The following is an 8475-nucleotide window of genomic DNA, read 5'->3' on the forward strand; positions in this document are numbered from 1 at the left end:
TAAATACTGGAGGCTGAGACAGGAGGGGTCAGGAGATACTGTGGCCCCATCCGAGGACACCCCGGACAGGGCCAAACAGGAAGGATATAACCCCACCCACTTTGCCAAAGCACAGCCCCCACACCACTAGAGGGATATCTTCAACCACCAACTTACCATCCTGAAACAAGGCTGAGTATAGCCCACAAAGATCTCCGCCACGGCACAACCCAAGGGGGGGGCGCCAACCCAGACAGTATGATCACATCAGTGACTCAACCCACTCAGGTGACGCACCCCTCCCAGGGACGGTATGAGAGAGTCCCAGTAAGCCAGTGACTCAGCCCCTGTAATAGGGTTAGAGGCAGAGAATCTCAGTGGAAAGAGGGGAACCGGCCAGGCAGAGACAGCAAGGGCGGTTCGTTGCTCCAGAGCCTTTCCGTTCACCTTCCCACTCCTGGGCCAGACTACACTCAATCATATGACCCACTGAAGAGATGAGTCTTCAGTAAAGACTTAAAGGTTGAGACCGAGTTTGCGTCTCTGACATGGGTAGGCAGACCGTTCCATAAAAATGGAGCTCTATAGGAGAAAGCCCTGCCTCCAGCTGTTTGCTTAGAAATTCTAGGGACAATTAGGAGGCCTGCGTCTTGTGACCGTAGCGTACGTGTAGGTATGTACGGCAGGACCAAATCAGAGAGATAGGTAGGAGCAAGACCATGTAATGCTTTGTAGGTTAGCAGTAAAACCTTGAAATCAGCCCTTGCTTTGACAGGAAACCAGTGTAGGGAGGCTAGCACTGGAGTAATATGATCACATTTTTTGGTTCTAGTCAGGATTTTTATTTAGTGCTTTATCCGGGTAGCCGGAAAGTAGAGCATTGCAGTAGTCTAACCTAGAAGTGACAAAAGCATGGATTAATTTTTCTGCATCATTTTTGGACAGAAAGTTTCTGATTTTTGCAATGTTACGTAGATGGAAAAAAGCTGTCCTTGAAATGGTCTTGATATGTTCTTCAAAAGAGAGATCAGGGTCCAGAGTAACGCCGAGGTCCTTCACAGTTTTATTTGAGACGACTGTACTCAAATAAGACTGTTGTCACCGCCTTCCAAAATACAAATAATGTATATGAAACACTTCAGTTTGGTTTTAGACCCCATCATAGCACTGAGACTGCACTCGTGAAGGTGGTAAATGACCTTTTAATGGTGTCAGACCATGGCTCTACATCTGTCCTCGTGCTCCTAGACCTTAGTGCTGCTTTTGACACTATCGATCACCACATTCTTTTGGAGAGATTGAAATCCTAATTGGTCTACATGGACAAGTTCTGGCCTGATTTAGATCTTATCTGTCGGAAAGATATCAGTTTGTCTCTGGATGGTTTGTCCTCTGAGAAATCAATTGTACGTTTCTATGTTCCTCAAGGTTCTGTTTTCGGACCACTATTGTTTTCACTATATATTTGACCCCTTGGTAATGTCATTCGGAAGCATAATGTTAACTTTCACTGCTATGCGGATGATACACAGCTGTACATTTCGATGGAACATGGTGAAGCCCCAAAATTGCCTACCCTGTGTTTCAGACAAGGAAGTGGATATAGAAAAATGTTTTACTTTTAAACTCAGACAAAACAGAGATACTTGTTCTAGGTCACAAGAAGCATAGAGATCTTCTGTTAGATATGACAATTAATATTGATGGTTGCACTCTCATCTCAAATAAAACTGTGAAGGACCTCTGCGTTACTCTTGACCCTGATCTCTCTTTACAAATCAAGGCTATTTCAAGGAGTTTCTCCCATTTTTCTCTGCAGATCCTCTCAAGCTCTGACAGGTTGGAAGGGGAGCATTGCTGCATAGCTGTTTTCAGGTCTCTCCAGAGATGTTTGATCGCGTTCAAGTCTGGGCTCTGGTTGGGCCACTCAAGGGCATTCAGAGATTGTCTCGAAGCCACTCCTGCATTGTCTTGTCTGTGTGCTTAGGACTGTTGTCCTGTTGGAAGGTGAACCTTTGCCCCAGTCTGAGGTCCTGAGTTCTCTGGAGCATGTTTTCATCAAAGATCTCTCTGTACTTTGCTCCGTTAATCTTTCCCTCAATTCTGACTCGTCTCCCAGTCCCTGCCGCTGAAAAACCACAACATCATGCTGTCACCCATGCTTCACCATATGGATGGTGCCAGGTTTCCTCCTGGCGTGACGCTTGGCATTCAGGCCAAAGAGTTCAATCTTGGTTTCATTAAACCAGAGAATCTTGTTTCTCATGGTCTGAGAGTCCTTTAGGTGCCTTTTGGCAAACTCCAAGCCGGCATGTGCCTTTTACTGAGAAGGGGCTTCTGTCTGGCCACTCTACCATAAAGGCCTGATTGGTGGAGTGCTGCAGCGATGATTGTCCTTTTGGAAGGTTCTCTCATCTCCACAGAGCAACTTTGGAGCTCTGTCAGAGTGACCATCGAGATCTTGGTCACCTCCCTGACAAAGATCCTTCTCCCCCTATTGCTCAGTTTGGCCAGGTGGCCAGCTCTAGGAAGAGTCTTGGTGGTTCCAAACTTCTTCCCTTTAAGAATGATGGAGGCCATGGTGTTCTTGGGGAACTTCAATGCTACAGAAATGTTTTGGTACCCTTTCCCAGATTTGTGCCTGGACACAATCCTGTCTCAGAGCTCTACGGACAATCCCTTCAACCTCATGGCTTGGTTTTTGCTCTCTTCGATGGCTCCCCTAGCAGTCAAAGCTGAGCGATACGCATCACTCTCACCCGGAGACGCCTCAGTCTTTCAACGGGACATCCAGGTGCTCTGTACGGGATGTCTTCCTTATAGAGTTATTGCTCCCTCTCTCAAATTGGCTAGCTAGCTAGCTAATAATACGTCAATATGGCCAATTAACAAACTAACTTCCAGGGAATAAACTAGATGGCTATATCCAAATATTGTTTGATTTGCTTGCCATCTATAGTGGTGATGACAACTTTACTAGAATGAGAACTTGTGAATGCCTTTCCAAAAGCCTAATCTCTGATGAAGCAGCTAAATGACATGTCTGCTTAGCTAGCTAGCTGACTACATGCCAAATAGTTGGCTACCCTCACATATTTGAAAGGACATGATCAATTTATGTTGATATGCCTCTGCCTGTAATATTAGATTTTTATTTCTAAAGGAAAGTGAAAGGGGGACACCTAGTCAGTTGTACAACTGAATGTATTCAACTGAAATGTGTCTTCTGCATTTAACCCAACCCCTCTGAATCAGGCTGCCTTAACACTGAACTGATTTAATCTAGGCCTAGGTCTAGGATATGAGTTGAGGGTTAAACTACTTGGACACAACTTATTCAAGGGTTTTTCTTTATTTGTACTATTTTCTACATTGTAGAATAATAGAGAAGTCAAAACTATGAAATAACACATATGGAATAATGTAGTAACCAAAATTTAAAAAAAAAAATCTAAATATATCTTACATTTGAAATTCTTCAAAGTAGCTACCCTTTGCCTTGATGACAGCTTTGCACAATCTTGGCATTCTCTCAACCAGCTTTATGAGGTAGTCACCTGGAATGCATTTCAATGAACAGATGTGCCTTGTTAAAAGGTCATTTTAATCCGTTTGATCCAATAAGTTGTGTTGTGACAAGGTAGGGGTGGTATGCAGAAGATAGAGCTATTTGGTAAAAGACCAAGTCCATATTATGGCAAGAACAGCTCAAATAAGCAAAGAGAAACAGAAGTCAATCATTACTTTAAGACACGAAGGTCTGTCAATCTAGAAAATTTCAATAACTTTCTTCAAGTGCAGTTGCACTGGCTCTCATGAGGGCCGCCACAGGAAAGGAAGACCATGAGTTACCTCTGCTGCAGAGGATAAGTTCATCAGTTACCAGCCTCAGAAATTGCAGTGCAGCCCAAATAAATAACAGACACCTTTCAACATCAACTGTTCAGAGGAGACTGTGTGAATCAGGCCTTCAGGGTCGAATTGCTGCAAAGAAACCACTACTAAAGGACACCAATAAGAAGAGACTTGCTTTGGCCAAGAAACACGAGCAATGGACATTAGACCAGGGGAAATCTGTCCTTTGGTCTGATGAGTCCAAATGTGAGATTTTTGTTTCCAACCACCTTGTCTTTGTGAGACGCAGAGTAGGTGAATGGATGATCTCTGTATGGGTGGTTCCCACCATGAAGAATGGAGGAGGAGGTGTGATGGTGTGGGGTAATGTTCTTCTTTAGAATTCAAGGCACACACCAGGCAGGGGATGGGCAATGGACTCATGCTGTTTATGCCAAATCCTGACTGCGGAACAGTGATTCGTCGGACCAGGTGATATTTTTTCTACCACTTAATAGTCCAGTGTTGGTGATCACGTGCCTACTGGAGACACTTATTTTAGTTTTTAGCTGACAGGAGTGGAACCTTGTGTGGTTATCTGCTGCAATAGCTTATCCGTGACAAAGACCAACGAGTTGTGTGTTCCGAGATGCCGTTCTGCACACCCGATTTTGTTGCACAATTCTTGCCATTCTCCTTCGACCTCTCATCAACGAGCTGTTTTCACCCAGAGGACTGCCGCTGACTAGATGTTTTTTGTTTGTCGCACCATTCTCGGTTAACCCTAGACACTGTCGAGTGTGAAAAGCCCCGGAGGCCGGCTGTTTCTGAGATACTGAAACCAGGATGCCTGACACCGACTCTCATACTACGCTCAAAGTCACTTAAGTCACTCGTTTTGAACAGTAACTAAATGCCTTGATGCCTGTTTGGCTGCTTTCTATAGCAAGCCATGGCCACTGTCTGTAGGAGCAAACAATTTTCCTGAATGGGGTGGTGTACCTAATAAACTGGCCAGTGTGTGCACTTTACCATGCTGTATGAAGCAATACAGTGATATGTACAGAACCAGTCAAAACTATGGACACACCTACTCATTCAAGGGGTTTTCTTTATTCTTACTATTTTCTATATTGTAGAATAATAGTGAAGACATAAACTATGAAATTACACATATGGAATCATGTTGTGACTGAAAAAGTAACCAACATATATTTTATATTTGAGATTCTTCAAAATAACCACCCTTTGCCTTGATGACAGCTTTGCACAGTCTTGACGTTCTCTCAACCAGCTTCAACCAACCAGTACTAGATGGGTGTACATTGGCCATTAATTTAAGATTTCATGGATGGTGTACTACAAGTACCCCAACCATATCCACTCATTCATTATAGTACACAGAGTTTTTACTGGACAATGACAATGGAGTAGGCATGAGCGCTAACAGATCTGGGACCATGCTCGGTGGAAGCAACTACACCACCCCTTTAGTTGATAACTAATAAAAGTTCAAATAACCCCAAGGAACGTGCCTACAAATAGCACGTTCAAAATATCTGTTTGAAAATCCTTATATTGCAAACATGTTTTTTTTTACCTCATACTGAACAAAAATATAAATGCAACATGTAATAATTTCAACGAGTTACAGTTTATATAAAGAAATCAGTCAATTGAAATAAATTCAATAGCCCCTAATCTATGGATTTTACGACTGGGCAGTGGCGCAGCCATGGGTGGACCTTGGAGGGCATACTGTAAGCCCACCCACTTGGGAGCCAGGCTCAGCCTATCAGAATTACTTTTTCCCCACAAAAGGGCTTTATTAGACAGAAATACTCAGTTTCATCAGATGCCCAGGTGGCTGGTCTTAGACAATCCCGGAGGTGAAGAAGCCAGATTTGGAGGTCCTGGGCTGGGGTGGTTAAATGAGGTCTGCAGTTGTGAGGCCGGTTGGATTCTCTCCCAAATTCTCTTAAACAACGTTGTAGGCGGCTTATGGTAGAGAAATGAACCTTCAATTCTCTGGCAACAGCTCTGGTGGACATTCCTGCAGTCAGCAAGCCAATTGCACCCTCCCTCAAAACATCTGTGGCATTGTGCTGTGCAGTGGCAACCTGTCATTCAGGGCAGGTGGGGCGGGGGGGGGGGGGGGGTTATCTTTTTGCATGTTATTTTGACATTAAGACGTGTCGCATATCAGTTTGCAAACAATGTAAAAAATATAAAATAATTGAGTTAATAAAGCCACATACAAACTTAGTCTCTTTTTTTCTTTCTTGAGTAAGGCAGCCCCAAAATGCAGGTGTTTCAGCCTAGCTCAGTGCTTTCTATGATGGTGGGGCAGCCAGCGGAAAATACGGAGCATAGGGGTTGGTAATGTTCTCCAGTTGCGCCGTGATTGGGTAATGTTCTCTAGTTGCGCCGCGATTGGCTCATTGTTCTTTCACTCATGGGGACAGAACAAAAAAATTCAAGCCCCTTAAGTGTTGCCATAGAGTTACATTAGAGGAGCCCATCCAAGATGGCTTAAGGTCATTGGCCACAGATAAAATAACATCAAATCACGTTATATCTACAGTAGCTTTGATAGGACATGTCAACATCATACTTTCAAAATCTTAGCTAGCAAGCTAGCAGTCATCATTATGAATCAAGTTGAAAAATGTACTGGCAAATGCTTTTTAATCCTTGTCATATGAAGAGAAATAATGAAGAGAAATTATAGATGTATAAAACTTATCTGTGCTCATAGGCGATTGGACAAGAACATTACACAACCAGGCTAACTGAAAGCATTGCAAAGCAATCACTAGCCTGCTATTCAGTGGAGTGTATTCGTGGTTCCAAGTCTAGGTTTAAGGGTATCTTTTCTAAGCTTAAAAGGATAAACATTCTACATTGGCCATGCTGTCAATCCAGCATAACTTCTGCCGTGCTCAAAATAACTGGAAACTCAGAACTGGGAAGTCTCAGACTTCAGTGAGTTCAAGACAACTGGGAACTCAGAATTGGAATTCGGGAACTCAGGCTTCTTTTCAGACTATGGTTTGCAACTGCACATGGGGACAAAGATCGTACTTTTTGGAGAAATATTCTCTGGTCTGATGAAACAAAAATAGAACTGTTTGGCCATAATGACCATCGTTATGTTTGGAGGAAAAAGAGGGAGGCTTGCAAGCCAAAGAACACCATCCCAACTGTGAAGCACGGGGGTGGCAGCATCATGTTGTGTGGGTGCTTTGCTGCAGGAGGGACTGGTGCACTTAACAAAATAGATGGCATCATGAGGGAGGAGAATTATATGGATATATTGAAGCAACATCAGTCAGGAAGTCGCAAATGGGTCTTTGAAATGAACAGTGACCCCAGGCATACTTCCAAAGTTGTGGAAAAATGGCTTAAGGACAACAAAGTGTAGGTATTGGAGTGGCCAACACAAAGCCCTGACCTCAATCCTATAGAACATTTGTGGGCAGAACTGAAAAAGCATGTGCGAGCAAGGAGGCCTACAAACCTGACTCAGTTACACCAGCTCTATCAGGAGGAATGGGCCAAAATTCACCCAACTTATTGTGGGAAGCTTGTGGAAGGCTACCCGAAACGTTTGACCCAAGTTAAACAATTTAAAGGCAATGCGACCAAATACTAATTGAGTGTATGTAAACTTCTGACCCACTGGGAATGTGATGAAAGAAATACAAGCTGAAATAAATCACTCTAATATTATTCTGACATTTCACATTCCTAAAATAAAGTGGTGATCCTAACTGACATAAAACAGGGATTTTTTACGATGATTAAATGTCAGGAATTGTGAAACTGAGTTTAAATGTATGGCTAAGGTGTATGTAAACTTCTGACTTCAACTGTACATGCTAAAATTCCCACTGGTGTTGTGCAACAAGACTGCACATTTTAGAGTGTCCTTTTATTTCCCCCAGCACAAGGTTCACCTGTGTAATGATCATGCTGTTTAATCAGCTTCTTGATATGCCACACCCGTCAGGTGGATGTATTATCTTGGCAAAGGATAAATGCTCACTAACAGGGATGCAAAAAAATGTGTGCACAAAATGAGAAAAAATTGCTTTGTGTGCATATGGAACATTTCTGTGATCTTTTATTTCAGCTCATGAAACATGGGACCAACACTTTACATGTTGCGATTTATACAAATAACACTATGGTCCCATTTAATATATCACTGTCAGTCATTTGTAAGTACATCATATTATCCTTCTAATCCATTTGTCTGTCCCCGTCTTTCTATGCATCCACGTTCTCCAAATGCCTGTTTATTAGTCGGGTTCATGCATGCTTATGACAAGTTGTACAATGCATTATACCTGTAAAGTGTTATCCCTTGTTTTTGTACTTCTATGGACAGAAGTCCATCCTTTCTATTATTTTATTTTCCTGTCGATTTTAACAGGACTTTGCAACAAGGAGCATCAAGCACCCTGTCAGAAACAGGAAATGTACCAACAGAGCATAATTTAAAGAAAGAGTCTAAAATGTAAAATGCAGGACCTAACGTTCAATTAAAAACTGATTGTTTTTAGGAAGGAGAAGAGAGACACCACCGTGACAGAGAATCATGTGTATGCTGAGATTGTATTTTTTTTTACCAGTTAATTTCCATTTTCATTACTTTGT

The sequence above is a fragment of the Oncorhynchus clarkii genome, chromosome 12 (assembly GCF_045791955.1).
Source record: "Oncorhynchus clarkii lewisi isolate Uvic-CL-2024 chromosome 12, UVic_Ocla_1.0, whole genome shotgun sequence".
Taxonomy (NCBI): Eukaryota; Metazoa; Chordata; class Actinopteri; order Salmoniformes; family Salmonidae; genus Oncorhynchus; species Oncorhynchus clarkii.